The sequence below is a fragment of the Mesocricetus auratus genome, unplaced genomic scaffold, assembly GCF_017639785.1.
Source record: "Mesocricetus auratus isolate SY011 unplaced genomic scaffold, BCM_Maur_2.0 Super-Scaffold_100062, whole genome shotgun sequence".
Classification (NCBI taxonomy): domain Eukaryota; kingdom Metazoa; phylum Chordata; class Mammalia; order Rodentia; family Cricetidae; genus Mesocricetus; species Mesocricetus auratus.
The window spans coordinates 1,042,376-1,066,605 of record NW_024429234.1 but is presented as its reverse complement, the minus strand read 5'-3'; the positions used below and the strand labels follow the sequence as shown (position 1 = coordinate 1,066,605).

At 44.5% G+C, this 24,230-nt stretch overlaps 1 protein-coding gene and 1 pseudogene across 1 annotated transcript in view; both read right to left on the bottom strand.

Moving 5' to 3' along the window:
- Smpd3 (sphingomyelin phosphodiesterase 3) overlaps positions 1-9,883 on the bottom strand; it is an 85,347-nt gene extending 75,464 nt beyond the window's left edge. Inside the window, exon 1 of the mRNA XM_005076321.4 lies at positions 9,713-9,883. The gene's annotated coding sequence lies outside the window, so the exon portion shown is untranslated. The remainder of the gene's footprint in view (positions 1-9,712) is intronic.
- Positions 9,884-12,628: 2,745 nt separating this feature from the next.
- LOC101823829 lies at positions 12,629-13,544 on the bottom strand (annotated as a pseudogene).
- Between the last annotated feature and the right edge of the window lie 10,686 nt (positions 13,545-24,230).

Below are 24,230 nucleotides of genomic sequence, written 5' to 3'. Positions count from 1 at the left end.
CATGCTGGGATTAAAGGCGTGTGCCACCACCGCCCGGCATATTTTTATATATTAAAAACAACTATGGAAGGGTATATTTTGGCTCACAGTTGAAAGTATGGTCTATTATAGTAGGAAGTTATGGCAGCAAGAGCTTGAGGTAGCTGGTCACATTGTATCTATCCACAATTAAGAAGCAGAGAGAAGCCGGGTGGTGGTGGCACACACCTTTAATCCTAGCACTCTAGAGGCAGACGCAGGCATATCTCTGAGTTCCAGGCCAGGCTGGACCGACAGCCTCCAAAACAATACATAGAAACCCTGTCTCGTAAAATCAAAAAAAAAAAAAAAAGCAGAGAGAGATTACATTCAGCTCATTTCTCCCTTCTATTGGGTTCAGGACCTAGCCCATGAATGGTGCTGCCTATAGTCAAGAAGGATCTTTCCCCTTCTTTTAAGATAATCTAGTTTATCAGTCCCCCAAAGGTGTGCCCAGAGGCTTATCTCCTAGGACTTTCTAGTTTCCATCAAGTTGACAACAAATATTGTCAATATCACAACAGTTCTCTACCATTTGTTATAAATATTTCAAGCTTTTCAAACATCTATTTCCTATAGAAACTCCTCTCCAGCACCCTGGAGCACATGGTTGGCATTCTTACCATTTGATCACAGCTTTTCTGCCCCCACTTCCCATTGCACTAACCCTAGATGACCAAACAGAAGACCTCTTTACAAACTAACCATGAAGCATCTCTCCTTTCTTCGAACAGTTCTTGAGTTCCTGCTGATGTTTATTTAGAGATGCCATGATCACTATGATTAAGAGCAGGCTCTGCAGTCTGATGGTCTGGGTGGGATCCTGGTTATACCTCTGACTGCATGGCCCTGGGCAATTACTTAAAGTCACCAAAGGTTGCTTCCCTCAGCTCAAAATACAGACATAATGGCTGCCGTTTATACACAGTGCCTGAGCCACTGTAAGCACTTGATAAAGGAGGGATAGCATTATCCTAAAGCATTTTTGTATGCTGCCATGTAATTGCCATGGCAGCAAGGGAAACTTTGTTTTATTGTACTAGATGAGGAAATAAGCTCAGAAAAGTTAAAACTCAGGCTGGGGTAATAGTTTAGCTGGTAAAGTGCTTGGCTTGCAAGTATGAGGACCTGAATTATAGCCCTTTGGGCCCAAATTTTAAAAGGTGGACATGGGCTGGGGAGGCAGGGACAGGTGGATCCATAAGAACTCACAAGCCAGTCAGCCTAATCTACTAGGCAAGTGCCAGACCAGTAAGAGAAGCTATCCCAAAAACCAAGATGGATAGCATCTGAAGAAAAATAGCTAAGGTTGTCCTTTGACCTCTGTACATATGTACACACACACACACACACACACACACACACACACACACACACACACAGAGTTAAAATACATTTGCATGAGGTTGAATATTTGGTGACAAAATTAGATTTCAGATGAAGTCTGTCTTAGTGGAAACCACAGAATTCTCACTGCTCTAGTCAATCTGCATTAATGCAACTTTGTGATTACTTCAGTTTTTGTTCCTTGGTCCACTCTATATGTAGGCCCTTTTCCTTTCCCATTGGGAAAACATGCAGTTTAAGATCTGGCTGTCCCCAAACTTACCATCAGCACTTGATTCCTGTAAGTCAGGGGGCCTCCAATAGAACCAGGGAGAACTTGTGCCCAGGTTCTTCTACTTGAATCTACCAATTACATGTTGACATATGAAATCTGACATTCATGCTCATTCCTCTGAGACAAATCGGAATACTTTCTCTATAGTCCAATACGCTTTGTTAACATATATTTTTTTACTGAACTTTACATATAGCCTTTCCTTTCTCCCTTCTCTTCTCACCTCCTGTATCTTTCTCCCTCTCTTTCTGGTTTTTATTTTTTTTTATATAATTTCACACTGTAGCCTGGGCTGGTCTGAAACTCATAGCTGTTCTCATGAAACTTCCAAAGTAATCAGGGAGTAGTGGTGCATGCCTTTAATTCCAGCAGAGGCAGGTGGATCTCTGTGAATTTGAGGCCAGCCTGGTCTGTAGTGTGAGTACCTGATTTTTTAAAATTTATATTGTCTAATTTCTTCCTCAGGACAACTTGCAAGAGAGCTGTAAATACTTCCATTTTATAGAAGAGGAATTGAGACTCTTGCCAAGGCCAAGCACATAGGAGAACAGCCTTGATCTTGGTTGGGTGTGTTTGATTCCTGTCCAGGAATTTTCCTCCAGAGCACAAGGCTTATTCTCTTGAGGAACTCTAGTGACCAAGAGACTTAGAGCTCTTAAGACATCTGGTACAGGCATCCTCTAATCATTCCCTTCCTCAACTCATTAACAGAAGATATTGCATAATGTAGTTAGCTAATCTGTTTATTTATTGTATGCTTATTGAAATGACTCGAATTTTTCCTCAGCATCATCAGCCACCAGAAAACAGGGACAAAATCCTAGCAACTTACCAAATGTTGTAAACCTTGTTTTAATGATCAATAAATCTTTGTTTGATGTATCTGAAAATTATCTGCTTGCTTTTTTCTCCTGTTGTTCTTGGACTTTAATATTCTATATGTCCCCATTATTAACAAGTCAATATTCAGTAAATGTTAACTGTAGAGCAGTTACTGTTCTAAGTAATTTAACTCATAATCAAGGAGGTAGGCTGTTATTCCCTCATTTTATAAACGAGGATACAGAAGTTTAAGGGCACACAGCCTAAATGATAGAGCCAGGATTTAATCACAGACCAAAGTTATAAAAACTACTTTGCTAAATATCCATTTATAAAGAAAATTTCCCCCAAAAGAGAGCATAGCATAGTACTAATCCAGTACAAATATAACACAGCTATAAATGTAAGTAATACATAATTATATTCATATGTACAAACACATATATAGATATAAAATTTTGCAGAGCTGGGAACTGAACCCAGAATGAACTATATAGCCTAACATTCACATATATTATTAACATTTTTTAAAATGTAGATTTTTACTGATTTTGTTTATGTATATTAATGTTTTACCTGCATGCATGTATGTGCACCACACACATACCTGTTGAATCCCCTAAAACTGGGGTTACCGATGGTCTTTGAATCACCAGGTGTGTGCTGGGAACCAAACTTGGGTCTTCTGCAAGAGCAACAAGTGCTCTTAACTGTTAAGCTGTCTCTACAACTCTAGCATAAATTTTCTAAAAGCTACATTTGAAGAAGTAAAAAGAAGCTGAGTAGGATTACTTTTAATAGTATCTTTTATTTAATTCAATATATCCAAAGTATTATTTCAACCCAGATGCACTTCAAGTGCTCAGTAGCCAGCTAGTGGCTACCATTGAATGACACAGGTAAAAGCAGACTTTGTATTTCTTGTGTTTCATCCTTTTTGTTGTTGTTGTTGTTTTATTTCAACTTTAAAATTCATCTTTGGTTTAAAATTGGATCAAATAAGGCTATGCTAATGGAAATGTGCTCTTTGGATAATTTGATGAACAGAGCAGCAGTTTAGGACTGTGAAAAGAACATGTATTAGATGTCATGAAATGTGTGTTTTAAGACCCATCTTTGCCACCAGTCATGGATGTGGTTAGCGAATCCTTCAAATTCCATTAGCTTCTGTCTTAATGATAAAAAGATACGATATCTTATGGTACTTAAACTTATTTCCATCTTTAAAAATTCCTGCTTGTAGCAATACTCTTTTGAGGGTTTCAGCACATTCACTCAATATTTCTTTATGTCAGGCCTTGTGCCAAGTTGGGGGTTGAGTTCCATAAGCCCAAATATGTACCTGGTACATTGCAGGCAGCAGAAATATTTGTTGAATGATTATAAAAGTTCAACCCAGTCTTCCTTTAAGGGAGCTTTGAGTTATTGCCAGAACAATTGTAACAGTCATAGGAATTAATTATATATTTTGTTTCTTTTCTTATATTGGATGAAAATCTTCATAGTATATGCTTTCTGGAGGAGATACCTGGGATTTAAAACTATTTCCTGATCCTGATCCTGAGGGTGGTGCTCAGTCATAGGCACAGCTGTCTAGAGACCTCCACAAATGGCCTCTTATTACATGCTGTTCTGATGCTGCAGAGAGCTAAGATTCTAAATAAGATAACAATCAAATCTGTCTGTAGTCCTATGAATCAGAACAGACCCATATGGGAAGCCAGATCCTTGGCCTCCAAATGCCCTTAGGAACCACATCTCCTGTCAGAGTTCTGTAAGCCCCAGCATGTAGAGAAAAAGAATCGCTCAGGAATGGGATGGAGACCTTGCTTAATGAAAGGCATCTTATTAAGAGAATAGGCCTGCTACTTCTGAGCAATATGCAAACCAAAGCCCAGGGAGAAGAGAAAAAGGACAAGTCTATTCCTCCTTCCCTGCTTTAGGCATCTAAGGCTACAGCTACCAAACAGAGAGTTCCTGGTCACAATACCTCTGTGTGTGTGGAAAGATGGGGACAGTTGAAACTGCTACCCTGGGAAGCCAGAGCGTGTGACATTGAATTCACCAAGCTCCAAGTTGCCCATCTCCAGGAGTCTTGCAGCCGCATCTGAAGGTGGAGCATAAGCTGTGATGGTGTGAGGACAGGAACATGATGTTTCCCCAAGACTGGCTGAGGTCCAAAACAATGAAAAGTTTTATTTAGGTGTTAAGAACTTTGATGTGAAAATCTGAGAATGGGAATAGATGAAAGAGTTTCCTAACAATATCCCTGTTTTGTCTGCTCTGAATGCACTTGGTATTTTAAAAAAAAACAGGCTTTTTTTCTTCCTTTCTTAAAAAAATCCACTTTATTGCTAACCAGATTTAAATTCCTGTGAAAAATTTCCACTCTAATAAGAAAACCCTATGTTATTACACTGTCTTCTTTGGTAAATAGGTTCAAGCAACACACCATACCAGAATAAGACAAAGAATGGCAGTATACTTGCTGAACTTGAAAGGACTCTGTGACTTGTGTTTGAAATCTAGTTTGCCCCAACTTCATTCCTCTAAAATTAGATATACCTTTACATAGGACAGTCCAATACTTCAATTTTTGCTTCAGCAGTGAAAAAGAAATGTGGCAAGGATGGATTCATAGATTAATAGATCCCGATGGAACCTACACTCTGCTGCCTCTGTGTGATCTCTGGCAAGCCCCTTTCCTCTTAAAGCTTTGTTTGTTCACCTTGAATGTGGGAATAACACCACCACCTACCTCACAGGACTGTTAGGATTAAATGCATTCTTGCATGCAAACAGCCTGATTTAGAAAATGCTTCCTCTTATTATTAGCTTGTAATTCTTTAAATAGGGATTGCCGATGGACTTATTCAAAATGATGCTGTGAAAAAAACCTCTACATGTCTGTTTCCTTCCATTCTCTTCTGTGACCAGCTTTAGGGAAATCCTTACAAAGGCGATGGCCCTCAGCTCTGTTCTATTCCCTGCTCTTTGAAGCTGGCAGGCAGAGGCCCGTATTCCAGAACCTTGGATAGATCCACGCCTTTGCTCAGCCACTCTGCCACTAAGGAGCCAATAGTTGGAGGAGCTACAGCAACCTGGGAATTTTTCCAGGAAGGCTGCATTAAAGCAAGGATGCTCCTGATTTGAATGCTATCACTTATGTGCACACTCCCACTGCCATTCATGCTCATATTCTTCAACATGGCCAGCCTGCCCTCCTGGTTTTTTTTAAAGGTGTTTCTTCTCAGAAAGCCATAACTCCATAAGAGTTTTTCAAATTTAGAGCCCCTTTCTTCTTTCCTATGAGCTTCAAGAATTTTTGAGCCCCAAAGAACAAAAACACTACCCACATCTTCCTGTATCTTCTGGTATTTAATTTGTTGACTTCAGTACAAGGATTAAACTTTTTTTGTGTTTTGTTTTGTTTGTTGGCTTTTTTGAAACAGAGTTTCTCTGTGTATCCCTGGCTGTCCTGGAACTATGTAGACCAGGCTGGCATGGAATTTAGAGATCCACCTGCCTCTGCCTCCTCAGTGCTGAGATTAAAGGCCTGTGTCACCATTGCACAGATGGATTAAACATTCTTTTTGTTCATTTGTTTGAATTTTTTTGAAAACAAGGTTTCTCTGTGTAGCTTTGTAGACCAGGCTGGCCTTGAACCCACAGAGATCTGCCTGCCTCTACCTCCCAAGTGCTGGAATTAAAGGCATGTGCCACCATGGCCCAGCTTCTTCTTCTTCTTCTTCTTCTTCTTCTTCTTCTTCTTCTTCTTCTTCTTCTTCTTGACTAAACATTCTTGAGTAACCTCAAGTAAGTGCAATAATGCATGCACATGAGGAAATGTTTCAGAAGACACAGATTCAGGAATGAATGAAAAGAAACATAAAATAATTTTATCACCTGTGGGTGATGTTAAGTACTCTTCTCTAATCGGGATAATCAGATGGTTCAATTTATGAGGTGATTTAGCTTTTCACTCGCCAATGCAGAACACAACACACTATATGCAGTCACCTTCTGAGCAGGTGAGGAAGAAATTAAGTCCTATTTTTACTTTATGATACTGAGTCACATAATTCAATGCAAATCACTTGGATGCCAGAGTAAGAACAATGCCAGGTATTTAAATACCTTCCCTTTGAGGAGCTCTAACAATTCTGTGACAGTGTGAAAGCCTTTCAGAGCAACTCCAGAAGAGACACATGTCACCAGGCGGGCATTTAGGACCGAGTATGTCTCATCCATCTCCCCACTCCAGTTCTTAGGAAAAGCCTGTGGTCGAGGGCCTTTTGTATTTAGTAATAGCCTCTAGATGTCTGAAGTTTCTAAGCTACAAGGCTTGGTTTTGAAAACATGTCACTGACTATAATAAGGAGAAAGAAAAAAAGATAAAAAGTGGGGGTTGAGAGGAAGGGAAGAGTAAAGGAAGGTAGGGGAGAGACAAGAAAGGTACCAGAACTTCCCAGACCTTGACAACTTTTCTATGCATTGTCCTAATAAATGGATTTTATGCCTTTCTCAACTGTACAGAGACATAAAAGCCTTCAGACCCACTTTTCCACGTGGCTGAAGACAGTAGCAGTTTTACCGCTTGATGCCATTTGAAAGAACCATAGACAAGAACATCGTCTTGGGGGAAGAAGGTGCCTCAGTAAGAGGATGATTACTTAATAGGTATCCAGATCCTGGGTTCCATCCTCAACAGCATGAAAAAAATCAACCAAACATCTACTCCAAAGGTAAACAGGAAATTATCCCCAACAGAAAGGTGTGTGGTTTTACCTAAAAAATGTTTACACCAACTCAGAGCCTCTCTACACTATAGGGGAGTAGTGGTTGTCAAATTGTGCCTTGGTTTGACTTCCTTCCAGCAGAGGTCACTGTGGATGCTGGCAGTAGATACTTCAGGGAAAAGGACCAGGTAGGCTTGACTCACTGGAGGCTCCACTGCCCAAAATCTATCTCCTTAATTTATGTGAAGATTATCTTGAAAAGTGATGGTGGTGGTGAAACTGGGGCCAATTGCTGGGACTGGTAAGTCTGAGATGGTGTGTTCATCTTCTAGGAGTATTAAGACAGTCTCATTATACAGCCCAGGCTGACCCCTACCTCATGGCAATCCTTCTGCCTCAAGCCTTTCAAGTATTGGGATTACAGGCATGTGGCTGCCATGCCTGCTTTATACCTGGTATTTCTGAGACTCCATTTGTGATTACTAGTAACCCTAGCTTTATAGCTTTTCCAGATGCCAGTGATAGGCCTCCCAAACCTTACCGCAGTCAGTGGTAGTGGTAGGGCAGATTCTGGTCATTAGGTTAGCCCACTACAGCATGATAAGGTGCTCCAGGAAATGAGGACTGATTGAGATATCAGGGTCAGATTTAGGTTCCCAAAAGGCTGAAGAGGGGGCCACATCCTTGTCAAGTTTCACTGACTACATGTCCAGTCCTTTAGCCTAGACCCTAGGCAGTTAAAAACCGCCTCCATCCTGAAGGCACACATTTGGACCTTAGGTCAGCAGTATGGCTTCAGAGTTGAAAGGATGACTCTCTTGTTCCCTTCTACCTCCAAGCTTAGTTCCTCTTCTTCCTCCTTCTCTCCTCTCCCCCACCCTGCTATATGTATAGACTCACCATAGGACGGCATAAATGTGAACACCAGAGCACGAACGGACACATTCACCCAGTTACACACATTTTTCGCTCACTCTCTGACCCACACTATTACCAATAAGAACATACCCAGCCACAGAACCAAATTTGACCTATTATAGCTAATAGGGCATGAGGTTGAGTAGGTCCTGTCAACATCTGTCAACATGCCTCTTCAGACCTGGCTCATGCAGGTAAGATAGAGACCTTGGTCATCCCAGTCCTCGTGGTCACGAGCCCTGGCTCTGGTAACTATCAGCACACAGCATTCTTGGGGCAGGACTGACAGTGGGGTTCGGGCCGGGAGGGAGGGGTGGCTAGAGAAGAGTGGATGGTACAGGACCCAGCACAGAACAACCACCTCCTCCCTCGGGATTTTCCATCCCGGCTCGCGCGGGCCCGCGAGGAGCGAGCGCGCTTTGTCTCTCTCTCCGCTCCTGGCACGTTTCCGTGGAAGCTACCCGTGCCGCGCCCGAAGCCCCCCTTCCTCAGCCGCGCCCCTCGCGCAGCCCAGCCATGCACGCCTGTCAGCGCTGCGATCTCAGCTTTGTCCTCGGGCGAATGCCTGGGCAGAGCGCGAAAGCCCGGCACCTGAGAGCAGCCACTGCTCGCCGGGTACCAGATCCCCGCGGCCAGATCTGGAGCGCGCTCGGCATGCGGCGGAGCATCTCTCCGGGATCCACGAACGCGGAGGACATCGCCTGGGGCGGCGGGTTGCGGGAGAGGGAGACCACTGGGTCCTGCCCCTCAGGTGCCCATCTAGATCTGACTCCTGGCTCTAATCCTCGGGGCGTGGCGGGGCAGGGAGGATGATCTCCACTCTGTACTGCCTGGGACCTGGATCGAGGTGGAGAGGGCCTGGAAGACAAGACCCAGGTAGGGAGGGGTCCCTTAGACTCTCACTTCCACTCATCTCCCACACCCAGGCTATTTCGACCTTAGGCGCGGCTCCATCAGTGCTTTCATTTATGAGAGCTTGGAGTAGGGTGGGGAGGGGTCCTCCAGTCCCTCACTTTCTCCATTCCTCGCAAACAAATGCTCCACAAAGAACCCAACGGGGTGCAAGAGGTAAGGGGAAGAAGACCCCAGATGTATCCATTTCCTGGGATGCAAAGGAGGGCCAGGGGAAGGGTCTTCCCTCACAACTCGAAATCTAAGAGAGTCTAAGAGGAGGGGAGGAGTCTCTCCCATCACATCCCAATCCCCTTTTGCAACCTCAAGCCGCTGGGGTGTGTGTTAGAGGGAAGGGCTCCCCTGCCTCCAAACCTCTCATCCCAGAACACTCTCCCCATCCTCAACAACCCAAGCAGCTTGGACTTTGGACACGGAAAGGGAGCCCTGCTCATGCTCTCCCAGGAGAGACGAGAGAGGGTCTTCCAGCCCTCGTCCCTTACATTCAAGAAGCCCTTTCACTACACGATAGAACCCAGCCCCGGCTGCTCCGACCTCAAGCACTGGGCCACGAAGAGGCCCGCAGTCCGTCAGTCCCCAAGCTCCACGGACAGACGGCGCTGAGAGCAGCGAGGACACGTCCCGTCAACTCCCCAGACCCCCCTCCCCTCAATAAAACAAAAGCGAGTCCCGCAGCACCCACCTCAGCCGGCGCCCAGGAGGGCGCTCAGCGCAGGGCAGCGCACGCGGCGCCTCCCGGCTCCTCGCGACCCGGGCTTCGCAGCGGCGGTTCTCGCGGCGGGGACGGCTGCAGCGGCGGCCGCGGCTCTGGCATCCGGAGCCTCCCTCGGACTCAGCACCTGGAGCGGCGAACAGCTCCGCGCCTCATTCCGCTGACCCCGCCTTCCCCGCGCCACCGTAGCCAATGGAGATGCAGGCTCCGCCCAGGAGGCTGCCCATTGGGAGGCTCCGGCCCCTCCGTTGAGACCTTGTCCCCGGGGACCGCCCGAGTGTTTGCTCTGCCTCCTGGAACGTGTAGTCTCTTAGGGCCTTGGAGTGGGCTCGTGCCGCGGGTTGGTGAGCCGAGATGGACTGCATTTCCCAGAGTGCATTGAGAAGCCTCAGGCGCGGAGGAGGGTGGGAGGACTGTTTCCATAGCAAAGTCGGCCCCTTGGGGGATGGTGAAAAAGTGGGGCAGGCCCCGGGACCCTCGCAGGAGTGCACGTGACCTGCGATACGCTCTTCGGTGGCGGGTTCGGTTCTTTTTTTGTCTCTGTTCCTACGTGAGGACCCTGGGGCCTCAGTTTCCCTATCTAGGAAGACGGGTAACGAGATGGCCTCGCTCCCACACTCGGTGGAGCCAAACGAGAGCGAGCCGCTTTGGTTCTTGCGACCAGAGATGGCATTCACACAGCATTCTGAACTTTATTTTTTGCCTTAATCCTGACAGTGCAGGGTTTTACTTCTTGGCCACATTTCTTGCGCCACTTGTCCCCACATTCTTGCCAACCCGATGCTGTAGCATCTCCTTCAGTGTGCTTTTTCATAGCGTGAGCTATTTCTGCTTAAAACCTTCCACAGACTTCCTGGGGACCCTGGAATCAAGTCCACATTCCTCAGTAAAGCTGGAAAATCCCTTGAGAATTGGACTCCGCCCTCTTTTGTGCCGTTCTTGAACACCCGTTTTCTCTCACTCCTGTGGTCCCCTCCATCTATCTTGTCTTCTTCCAACTCCCCAGCACCCTTAAAGTCCCGGTTTAGATGTTGCCTTGATGTGTGAAGAGTCCCTTGATGTTCTGCCCAGTGTTCACATCTTCTGCGCATGAGTGTCAGCCTCTACTTCCTGTTTTATTTGCATGTTCACACGCTCATGCTCCTCATGAAATTGTACACTCACAAAGAGGCAAGACCTGTAGTATTCGTATTCCCACTTCCATGTCTACAACATCTGACATATAGTAGGCATTCAACGAATGTTGAGATTTACCTATATTTACTGAAAACGAACAGCAGTTTAACTGACTTTGGCACACACCTCCAAAATCTTTATTTCCTAAGATTAGTGTTTCCCATGCTAGAGATGTTCACAAGAAGTATGCCACCAGGTTAAAAAAAATGTTTAAATGCTATTCATAATGTTAGGATTTTGCCTGAATATGTGTGTGTGTATAGACAGACAGACACACACACACATATATATATACATATATATATATATATATATAGAGAGAGAGAGAGAGAGAGAGAGATGTATCCCTGCTATTCCTGTCAATTCTCCACTAAATGTCATCAGTCTTTCATGTCCCTCTGTCTGTAGCTTGTTGGCCCTTCTTTCTTTATCTGAATGCATACCTCCCACTCCCTTCCTGGGGAGATCTTTTCTCACCTGTCACTCATGAAATAAGATGCTGGCTGGCCTTTAAATCCTGTGCTCAGCATCACGGGACTCCATGGTGATTCCCCCTCGACTCTCCACTAAAGATTCTGATATTGACTAGATGTCCCATTAATTCCATACATATTTTGTTACCATCTCAGAAGTGCAGGCTGTATGACAACAAAACCATTCTGAAAAGAATGTCTTACTATACAAGTATAATTAATTCACCGTGGGAAAGGAAGTAACTGGAAAGACTGCTACTCTGAATGGAGCCTGAGAGGAAGGAAGCCTGCCATCCTTGTACCAGTGATAGCTGCAGAGCAAATGCAAGAGCAGAGGAATGCACAGAATGTCAGCTCTTCCCGAACAGGACTTGTGAGGAGCATTGCCAAGAGGCCTTGATCGTGGCTGAACACGAAGGAGGGCCACGGAGCTGACTTAACAGATGGGGCCTCAACTGCTGAGGACGAGAAAACTGCAAGGACCAGAGGGAAATGGAATGTTGAAGCTCAGTTCCCGAGTGTGTGGACATAGTAAGAGCAAAGGCTGTTGGGAAATTAGGCAGAAGGACTACACACATAGTAGGCACCAAAAGAAGGCTACCGAAGCCACCAGGAACCAGAGGTGAAACACTTTGGAGGTCAGTTGAGCTCTACAGAAGTAGTGCTAGGATGGGAAATTAGATCAATGACAGAGCACCTACCTACCATGTACTAGGTAGGCCCTGTGTCTAGCTCCTAGCATCACCCCTCCAAAAAGTTATGCTAATTTTCAGAAATGGTTACAAATAGGAAAAAGTTAAGCTTCCTGGATTACTCAGCACCCCTATGAATGCTGAAGTAAAATCTGCTAGAGGCTGGAAGCTAGGTTCTAATCTTGATTTGCCTCTGATTAGGTTTGTGACCCTAAGCTGGGCCTGTTTCTTCAGCTATAAAATGCTGTTTACTGGTGTTGGGTAGAAGCTGATAAGGATATAGGTGGGGAAGTTCAAACCCATTTACTAGCTGTATGAGCTCATAGGAACTACCTTCTGGGATTTGTGGTTTTCTTATTTGAAAATACTGCAAGGAATAGGTAAGTTGCCTTATGTAAAGTATTTCACCTGCATTAAGCCTCAACAATTTTTTATGGGTGCAGTGAACTTTATTGATGGTTTTCAAGAGAGTAGGGCCCCCTAAGCTCCTCCTGCTATTCTGGGGGTTGGGGATGGAAACTGTGAGGGAGATGCTCAGTGTTGGGGGATGAGTTGGACAGGGACTGCTCAGCATCCAGGGCCTCTCTTTTGCTTGTGTCCTTGCTGGGGGTGGATGGTCCAGGGGTGGCTTCTTACTCCTAGGAGGCCATGTAGGTCCACCACCTTGATGTCTTTGTACTTGGCAGCTTTCTCCAGGTGATGTGTCGGATCTACAATGAAAACACTGCGGGTAGGAACAGGGAAGGCCATGCCTGTTAGCCTCCTGTTCAGCTTAGGGATGATCTTGCCCACAGCCTTGGCAGCACCAGTGGATGCAGCGACAATGTTCTGGGCAGCCCCACAGCTTGCTGCGACAATGCTCTGGGCAGCCCCACAGCAATCACACCACAGCTTTCCAAAGGGGCCATCCACAGTCTTCTGGATGGCAGTGATGTCATGAACTGTGGTCATGAGCCCTTCCACAATGACAAAGTTGTCATGGATGGCTAGGGGGGCTAAGCAGTGGGTGGTGCAGGAAACATTGCTGACAATCTTGAGGCAGTTGTTACACTTCCCATGGTTCACACCCATCACAAACATGAGGACATCAGCAGAAGGTGTGGAGATGATGACCCTCTTGGCTTCACCCTTCAAGTGGGCCCCAGCCTTCTCCATGGTGGTGAAGACGCCAGTAGACTCTACAACATACTAGGTGCCAGCATCACCCCATTTGATGTTGGCGGCGTCTTGGTCCTGGAAGATGGTGACAGCCTTCCCATTGATGACAAGCTTCCCATTCTTAGCCTTGATTGTGCCTTTGAACTTGCCATGGGTAGAGTCATACTGGAACATATAGACCATGTAGTTAAGGTCAATGAAGGGGTCATTGATGGCAACAATGTCCACTTTGCCAGAATTGAAGGCAGCTCTTGTAACCAGGCACCCAATACGGCCAAATCCGTTCACTCCAACCTTCACCATTGTGTCTCAGGAACGAGACTAGCTTTGATACCCAGGGCAATCAGTGTTTACCTCCCTACCCTCTCTTATGACTTAAGTCTTACTTGTATGGCTTGCTCAGGTTATTTATCTTTAATTGTCATTATTTTCTTATTTGAGAAATGGAGATGATGATACCTCAGAGTTGAGAGGATGAACTGGATGAATTAAAGGGACTGACTCATGAAAAAAATGTTCACCATATTTAGTTTCTCTTTTTAGGGTATAGGATCCAAAAAGAATAGAATTCTGGGTAGCTAGCAGCTAGAGTTGTAGAAAATTCCAAAAAAAATGTCGTGCTAGCTTCTTCCTCCTAAAAAAAGGAAAACAGAGTTTAGTGGAGTGCCATGTGTTTTAGTCAAGCAAGGAGGAGAGTGACTAGAATCCTAAATTTTAGAGACTGGGCATTGAAGCAATTGACCAGTGCTATGTCATAAAATGTCTACCAGAGTAAGCTGAGGGTCAAACTTCATTCTAAAGATAATGAAGGTTTTTAAGGAGATGCGCATTTTGCAAGTGTTCAGTGGCTGTGTGGCGAATAAGCAGAAGGTGATGGAGGTAGGATGTGAATTGAGAAGCTGCAGCAGCCATCTAGCAGTGTGGGGAAAGAAGCTGGTAACTGAACCCTTGAGGAGGTGGGGGCTTCTTGGCCAGCACTGCCCTTCTCGCTGCTCTAGCCCTGCCCCACCCATGCTGAAGACCATGGCCATCCCCTTCTTTGAGACATGGCATGCCTCCAGCGCTCTTCCTTGAATAGGGGTAGTGGCCAAGTCCAGACAGAACAAGGAGGGGGGAAGAAATGGGGCAAGTCTGAGGGGGGAGGGTGTTGCTCAGGTCCAGTTATGAGTGGAAGACACAGGCTGTAGATGAGAAACATGGCCTTGCCAGAACTGTGGCTGGTAGGGCTGTGTGTCCTACATCACCACCAAGAAGAGGTGGGGTTCCAAGGGTGTGCATGCTGGAGAGGTTGGGTAAAAGTGGCCACTTCCTCCCTGCTGCAGCCCTGGTGTTTCTTCCTCTTTATCCACCCCTGCTGATCTCTGAACATCAGAGGATCCAAGCCCTTGACAGAATGAAGCTCCAAGAGGCCTCTCCCCCTACTCTTCCATCCTTGACCTTAAGCTGGACCCTCTACTCCTAGGACCCACCGTAGAGGTCCTGCCAAGCTGGTTCCTTCCCTCTCCTCTCAAGGGGACCTGTCCTACATTGCCATGGGGTCACCTTCCTGTGCCAAGAAAACCCTTGTTAGAAAAAAACATGGATCCCACCTCTAGCCCTGGGTCTGCCAGCTTTGTTTAGGGCCAAGTGAAATCTGTGAAGAAGGAAGAAAAAGAGCTGAGAGGCTCCTAAGTCTGTAGTGCCCACTGGATGAGCCGATAACTCTGCCACCTCCTTCAAAAAATAAAAATGAAAAAGCAAAAATTCAGAAGACTTTGTGCAACTAGGCTTATTTTTACTTTTTTATGCCATAGAGCACACGTGGAGGTCAGAGGACGACTTTGGGGAGTTGATTCTCTTCTTTGGAGGCAGGATCCTTTGTTTCTGCAGCTGCACTTTATACTCTAAGCCAGCTGGCCTGTGAGCTCCTGGAGGATTCTCCTGTTTCTGCCTCTCACCTCACTGTAGGAGTGCTGGAATTAGAGATGCACACCACTCTGTGGGGTGTTTTGCGTGGACTCTGGGACTGAAACTCAGGCTGGAATGGCATGGCTAACACATTTTTACCCACGGAGCCATGTCCCTGGCCCTTCTGTGTTTTTGAGACAGTGTCATTTTACATAGTCCAGGCTGGCCTCATACTTGTGCTCCTCCTGTCACAACTCCCTGAGTACAGAGGACTTTGTGAGTGAGGAGATGGGAACATGGCTCAGGTTTCTGCCCAGTAGGTGGATGAATAGCAGTGCTTTTCTCTGAGATGCAGGGTGGTGGAGGCATAAGTTTAGGCGAAAAGAGGAGGTAAAGGGGCTGGAGAGATGGCTCAGTGGTTATGAGCACTTGTTGCTCTTGCAGATGACCTGCTTTCAATTAGCATAACCCACCTGGTAGCTCACAACCTTCTGTAATTCCAGGGGTCTAATATTCTCTTCGGGCCTCTTTGGGTGCCAGACACACACGTGGTGCACAAACATGCATGTAGGCAAAATACCCATACACGCAACTAAATAAATCTAAATGTATTTTGTAAATAAAAAAAACCAACCAAACAAACAAAAAAAAAACAGGCAAGGCAGTGATGGCACACACCTTTCATCCCAGCATTTAGGAGGCAGAGGCAAGGGGATCTCTGTGAATTTGAGGCCAGTCTAGTCTATAGAGCTAGTTCTAGGACAACCAAGGCTACACAAAGAAACCCTGTTTCCGGATTCCTGCCTGGGTCCCGTCACCGCTTTAGCCTCCAAAATAACACACGGAAACTCTATTAGGCCAATGTCCAGGGCTTCTCACTGGCTAGTTCTGTCTTAGGTATTAACACATGACTACTAATAAATATTTATATAAGGTCTTATTTTTCCGAGGACGCCATCCTGAGGAGTCCTCGCTTCCCCCACGATCACATGGTGACTTCCTACTCTTAACTACATTTCCCAGAATCCTCCTCAAAGCCTAGTCCCACCTATCTTGCATCCCTATTGGCCAACAGTGCTTTATTCATCAACCAATAAGACATATTTATGAAATAACATCTCCCATCAAAACCTTATCTTGAAAAACAAAAATAAATAACTATACATATATGGGGGCTAGAGAGATTTCTCAGTGGTTAAAAATGCTGGCTGCCCTTCCGGAGGATGAATGTTCAATTCACAGCACCCACATGGCAGTTTAAAACTGTAACTACAGTTCCAGGGGATCTGATACCCTCATAAAGACATACATGCAGGAAAAACACCAATCAATGCTCATAAAATAAAAATAAATAAGTTGCAAAAAGAAAAAGAGAAGATAAATTTCAGTCGCATGTGGTATGTCCAGGTGAGATGCCTAGGAGGTGGTCTGGAGCTTATGCTACCCAATAAGGGATAGAATGATAAATTATCAACTTATTAGCAGATAGGTCATCGTTAAAGCTATGAGAATGAATTGAATTCTTCACTAGGGAGGGTCAAAGAGAAGGTCCACATTCCCTGTGACATATCAACAATTAATGAATAAGCAGAGGAAGAAGATTCCAAATGAAAAGGTGAAAAGAACAGAGTCTTGGAGAAAATCAGAGCATGGTGTGCCTTAGAAGCCAAAGTGGGAGTGGGGTGATATAGTGCAGTCAGAGTTAGTAAAGCCAAGCTCTGGACTGTCCCCACCCCCAACTTAGCAATGAAGAGTCACTAGTGACCTTGGAAAAAGTAGCTTGATGACTTGATGAGTTCAATCTCTGGGAACCACATGGTAGGAGACAATAAACTCTTGCAAACTCTCACCTCAACATGCTAACAATGTCATGAGAATACACACATGCACACGAGCACGCATGAACTAATATACAACTTTTGAGAGGTAAATGGGGACACCTGCTAAGAGGAACAGAATAAAGAAGAGTGAGGGGTTGAAGGATAGAATGAACTCATCAAGAGAGTGAGGTGAGGGAGGCAGAGGCAGGCGGATCTCTGTGAGTTCGAGGCCAGCCTGGTCTACAGAGCGAGTTCCAGGACAGCCTCCAAAACAATTCAGAGAAACCCTGTCTCGAAAAAACAAAAACAAAAAAAAAAAAACAAAAACAAAAACAAAAAAGAGAGAGTGAGGTGAAGTTTGGGGTGAGACTCAGATGGAAGAAAAACACTTCCCTATAACATGGCAGGGGAAGAGAGAGGGACTGGAGGTGGCCTTGTGTAGTTAGTAGGTAGCTTGGCTGCTGTTTCTGCTTTAACACTGGAATAAAGGCTGTGTGCTTAGGAGCTCAGTGGTGGGGGGGTTGAGTAGAATGAGAAATCTGAAGTGAAGAAATGCTCAAGGTAGCTGCTGTGGAAAAGGGAAGAAAGACTAATAGTGATCTTGAGAGGCTTCATGGCAGTAACAGGACCTTCAGAAGTTGAGGACCACAAGCTTGTGGAAATCTTTGGAAACAGGAACTTTCTCTAGCTTCCCACCAGTGCTGGGAAAGGTATAATGAGGCTGATGCAGAGCTAGGCTTTGATAGACAAGAAAGAGAATCAAGGAATTTAGAGACACGAGAGAGATGGAAGCTGCAGTTCACTCAGTGGAAGCAAAGCAGGGTGGAGTGGACAGATGGGGCAATGGGGTTGCTGGCGAGTCAGGACACAGATGTGCTCATCACAGGGAAGAGCAAGCTATGCTGGCCAGAGGTGGAGGAGCCCTGGGCAGGGAGAGGACCCGAGTGGTTAGCATGGGCAGAAGTGATTGTGGGACTGAAAACCAAGCTTGTTTGATTACTGCAAGTCTGTGTCAAGGTAATTGCTTTGAAGGAGACATCTCTGTTCCAAACCGTACAACGAGTGGGAAGTTAAATGATCGCAAGGAGCGTGGATGGAGTGCAGAGCCTTCTGATGTGAGCGTCACAGAAACCAAGAGACAGTAAGAGGAAGTCCTCTTATCTAATGTTTGTGAGTGTGGAGAAAGAGAAACAGTGAGCTTTTGAAGCTATTTCACAGAACTACTGTGTCAACATCATCTACACATGAGCAGCTTTATGCACACCTAAAAGGTAGAATGACAAGGAATAAAATTATCCAGTTGAAAATGCAGCTCTAGACTTCATGGTGGTACTGAATCAACCAAGTTCAGTGACAGTGATTCCTATAATTTATGTTTCGGGATAGTTTGTAGATTTAAGTATGTGCATATCAACTAGAAAATGTGTTTAAGAAACAAATTTAAATTTTTTTTGCAAATTTCATTTCTTAGCAACGATTTGTTTTCTGAGTTTGGAACATAAATTAGAGAAGTCTGTTGCTTTTTTCCCCAAATGTAGAGCTTAGAGCTTAATTAATGCCTTTGAAATGCCATGAATTTGAAATGCAGCCATTTTCCTCTCTACATCCTTGAAAGGGATTACAAGGACTTTATTAGTTTTTCAAATAATCTTGCTAGCACATTCAGACTTCCCACGAGGGTCTCCTCCAGTAATGTTGAACTGTGAGTGATGGTGCTACAGATGTGCTGTGTGTGGGATTTCTAAGAGCAGCCTAACAGGCAGACAACTTTAGAACTTCCCAGACAGCAGCTTGGTATGAAATCATGTGACCTGATACAGCATATGAAACATGCATCTAAATGTGAATTGAGAAAGATACTCCTCTAACGTCTACAGAAATAAGAGAAAGTTAATTGCTTTCAACAGTCTATTTTAAAATGGTTATTTAAGTATTTATTTTATATTGTTTTTAAAGTACCTACATGTGTTGTGTGTGTGTATCACATATGTGCAGGTACCCCCAGAACACACACACACACACACACACACACACACACACACACACACACACACACTCTTTTGTTATTGTCTATCTTTTCTCCAGTATTAACCTTCTAGTGACCCACTAGAATGAGCACATTTAATCTACTGTTCCCTGTTGCATTCATAATATATAGAACAGTACCAAGTGTATAATATGTGCTCAGCAAAATAAAGAATAACAATACATTATCATAAGACATGATGCTAATATATATTTTTAATTTTTCCAAGTTATAATTCACATCTTAAACACATGTGCAGCCCTTCATATTCTGAAATCATGTCTTACACACATTATTAGTGTTGATAGTTTGTTATGGAAGTATTTTTCCCATTGCTTGAATTTGCTTAATCAGTAGTTATGTGTTCACTCAGGCATTCAAAGAGAAGTGCTTGTGCCCTGGACAGTGCAAGGCTGTCCTGAGGAACAATTCTTTTTTTTTTTCATTTATCAAAGTTCACTTTTATTCATTTTCTCCAATTGATCTCATGGTTTAAACATTTATCTATGAAATAGTGTACATGGTGAACCTTATTATTGTGCTCTCTAACACTATTTTTCTTCAAAATTGACTCAGATTTTGACCAATAGTCCGTAATTATCCATGTTAGAAAATTGTGAAATTCTGTATTTCCTTCATGCTTATTTTCTTTTTTTTTCCAGTTTAAATTTAGATAAGAAACGAGGTTGCTTCACAAGTCAGTTCCAGGTCCCGCTCCCATTCCCTCCCCTCCTCCCGTGCCCTCCCCCCACCCCCACCCCCCGTTATCCCCTCATTCCCCCAGGGAGGGTGAGGCCCTCCATGGGGGTGTCCATAGTCTGTCATTTCATATAGGGCAGGGCCTAGACCCTTCCCCAAGAGTTCAGGGTGAGAGTGCATCTCACATTGTTCTATGGGAGTCCAAAGTCCGTGTGTATACTTGGGATGGGTACTGATCTGCTGCCCAAGGCTCAATAGGTTCCCTAGGCCTCCTCACTGACACCCAAATTCAGGGGGTATTGATCAGTCCCATGCTGGATTCTCAGGCTGATGCCTGGGATTCAAGAGTTAACCTTTGTCTGGTCAGCTGTTTCTGGGGGTTAAACCAGCCCAGTCTTAATCCCTTTGATCATCAGTCCTCCCTCTCTGTTACTGGCTTTCTTGAGTTCAGCTCAGTATTTAACCAGCCACTAAATGAAGTTTCTGTTTCCCAGACTCTCTGGCCATAGGATTGTAGGCTGGCACTCCCCAGATCTATGTCTAAAATCCATATATGAGAGAGTACATGCCATGTTTCTCTTTTTGTGACTGGGTTACCTCACTCAGGATGGTTTCTTCTAGTGTCATCCATTTGCCTGCGAATCTCATGATTCCATTATTTTTTTCTGCTGAATAGTACTCCATTGTGTAGATGTACCACATTTTCTCTATCCACTCTTCGGGTGAGGGACATCTAGGTTGCTTCCAAGTTCTGGCTATTACAAATAAAGCTGCTATGAACATAGTGGAACAGACATCTTTGTTGTATGAATGGGCATCTTTTGGATATATGCCTAAGAGTGGAGTTGCTGGGTCTTGTGGTAGGTTTATTCCCATTTTTCTGAGGAATCTCCATACTGATTTCCAAAGTGGCTGAACCAGTTGGCACTCCCACCAGCAATGGGGGAGGAGGAACAATTCTTTACAAGAGTCCATTATATATCTTTGCATATCTACTTCTCCCTTATTTAAGACTTTTATCTTGCCGGGTGTTGGTGGCGCACGCCTTTAATCCCAGCACTCGGGAGGCAGAGGCAGGCGGATCTCTGTGAGTTCGAGGCCAGCCTGGTCTACAGAGGGAGTTCCAGGACAGCCTCTAAAACAATACAGAGAAACCCTGTCTTGAAAAAAACAAACAAGACTTTTATCTAGCTGGGCGTTGGTGGCACACACCTTTAATTCCAGCACTCGGGAGGCAGAGGCAGGTGGATCTCTGTGAGTTGGAGACCAGCCTGGTCTACAAGAACTAGTTCCAGGACAGCCTCCAAAGCCACAGAGAAACCCTGTCTCAAAAAAAAAAGACTTTTATTGATTATCAATGAATAATGTTGTTAATAAATTATTATTAATAATAATAAATAAACATCTACAAGCTCATAGTAATGACTTTTCCCAAAGTCATTTATTTTTCATTTTTTGAGATAGGATTTCTCTTAGTAACACATCTAGCTGTCCTGGAACTTGATTTGTAGACCAGGCTGGCCAGAAATCTGCCTGCCTCTGCCTCCTGAGTGTTGAGATCAAAGAGGTACACTACCACTACCTGGCTTCCCCAAATCATTCTTTTAAAAAAATCCACTTATTCTTATTTTTATTTGCACTGGTATTTTGCCTGAATGTATGTCTGTGTGAAGGTATCAGATCTTGGAGTTACAGACAGTTTTTAGCTGTCTCGTGGGTACAAGGAATTGAACCTAGGTCCTCTGGAAAAGTAGCCAGTGCTCTTAACCACTGAGCCATCTCTCTAGCTCCTCCCCAAGTTATTCTTTATGGTAAATAAAATACCTAAGCAGAAAGTTATTGAGCCAAAGAAGTAATGGTGGTTTGGATTTTTTTGGTATTGTTTGTATTGGTTTTTAAAAAGGTGGTACCCAACTTAACCGATCTCTCCAGTTCTCTCACAGCCCTCATTAGGCATAACTCACACTTTTGCTAATATACAGGAGAAAACAGTCCTTTTTATTTTTGCATGCAATTTATGCCCAATAAGCACACACATTTTCTTGTGTGTGTGTGTGTGTGTGTGTGTATGTGTGTGTGTGTGTGCGCGCGCGCATATGCATATGTTAGCATATGTCAACATGTGTTAGTATGTGTGGTGGCTAGAGACCAATGTCAGTCTTCCTCTGTTACTTTCCGCTGTATCTTTTTTTTGTTTGTTTGTTTTGAGACAGGAGCTCTCACTGAAATTGGACTTCCCTGTTTCAGCTAGACTGGCTGTCTGGAGGGCCTGCCCTTTTCTATCAGCTGTTTCTACCCTAATGCACTGGAGCCGTAGGCATGCATTCTTATACATGACTTTTACATGGGTGCTAAGGATATGATCTTAGGTCCTCACGCTTTCACAGCAAGCACCTTACCTGCTGAGCCATCTCCCTAACCCCTAGGATGCACATTTTAAATCTTCCTGTTGTCGGTGGTTGGATCAATGATTCCCCAGATAGTTCTTGGAGAGTTCTTAAAGATCATGACTGATGTTCACCACATCAAGAGAGCTTTAAAAATCATCTTAGACATAGGAGAGATGGAATTAATCATTTATATCAACAAAAAATTTTGACAGATGCTCTTCTAGCCTCTGCTTGCATGCCCATGCTAATGGGGACTTGAGTGCTCTACAAGAATTGAGTTGGCATCAGTTCCCTTTTATGCAGCCCCAATTCTGCCTTCAGAGGCAGCAGGATCTACATACCAAATGATTACCCATCTCTGCAAGTATGTGACCAGGCTAGAATACTCACCTGCTGGAAAAGTCTGGGTGGCCCAGAGGACTTCTGTCCTTTATACAGGTTCCACAAGGTGCTGAATCAAGACCCTTTAGCTGGTTTATGTGAAGCTTAAGATTAACTGAGAGCCCACAAACTTCTGTATGTTTCCTGCAGCCAAATCTAGTCCCTGTTAACCCACACTTCTGTGGTTGGTCTTTGTAGACTTGAAAGCAAGGCTTTGTGTTCCTGAGTAATCCACCCTGGTGGTGGATCAGCTCCTGTCACACTCGTGTCTAAAGCAGAGGGATAGGGATAGGAGTCACTCTGACAACGTGTGCTGATGTAATGATGAAATGAGATGCAAGAATAGGCATTTGTCATTCCTTCTTGTTGCTTAGCATCTGAACCTCCTGCTTGTGTTTGAGGAATTAGCTCCACGTCTCACAGGACAGACATCTTCCTTATCAGCTAGAATGTGGCTGTAGGCTGGAAACCCTGGCTCCTCCAGATACACACACCACCACACCCACACTTTTGTTTTGAAATGAACTTAAAAATTGTTCTCCAGAAAATGTTACCTCCCCATGCTCATGGGGGACATTTGCTTTTCTGTAGCTCTCCTAGTCCTCTGGGTAAACACAGGTGTTCACTGTGTCTTCCCTCATCCTCCAGGGGAAAGATATCTTTAAAGTCGTAAATATTAACTGTGGAGTTTAGCTGTATCTGAGAAAAGGAACTAAAAAGGCATGATTTATAAAAATTTCTCACTTTGGGAGAGTAGGTGGAAATGAGTCCAAGACTTATGTGTATGTACCACTAAAAGCCCCATCCTCAGCTCCAAGGCTCTCTGAAAAGTAACTTTTCCTTACATTTACAGAACTCAGGGTATTTGGTAACTTGTAGATAACAGTGGCCCATACATTTGAAAAGCAGACCACCAAACAACAGTTTAACTACTTGGGCACTCACTTACCTGATATATCTCCTCTAAAATCTGTATATAGTATTTGCAACCTAAAACCCTTAAGTGAGATGGCCATTTAAAAACTTTTATCTTTTTGTGTGCGCACACATGTTCATGTGTCTCAGTATGTGTGTGAAAGTCAGAGGACATTTGCTCCTTTTCACTGGGGGTTCTGCCAATCAGACTCAAGTTATCAGGCTTGTGGAGTAAGGTAAGGTAAGCACTTTCGTGTACTGAGCCATCTCACTGGCCCAAGATGCCTTTTTTTTTTTTTTTTTTTTTTTTTTTTTGGTCTTTTGTCTTTTGTTTTTCAGGACAGGGTTTCTCTGTATAACAGCCCTGGTTGTCTTGGAATTCTATCTGTAGACCAAGTTGACCTCAAACAGAGATCCACCTGCCTCTGCCTCTCAAGTTCTGGGCTTGGAGGTGTACACCCCCACTGCTTGACCAAGATGCCCTTTTTTAAAAAGAAGTTGGAAGTCCCTGTCTTCTCTCCCACCACGCTGCTTCTGCTTCTATCGTGGCTTCATCGGGAAGCAGCCGAGTCAGCAGCTACAGATGGAAATTATGGCAAGGAGCAGGGCCTGCTCAGTGACCCCATCTACCTTCCCTTTTCAGGGCCAGGGTCTCACTATGTGGCTCAGTTGGAACCCCTGACTCCAGTGGTCCTCAGCCTCCAGAACTGCTGGGATTACAGATATGTCTCACCACACCTGGCCTTAGCAACCCTTTTAGGGATTCAATGGTACAACCTCAGTTGCCAATGACTGTAATTTCTTGGGCAACATCCAACAAGGGAATGCCTGTGATGAGGGTAGTAGGGACAGAATGTCAGCAGTCATAGTG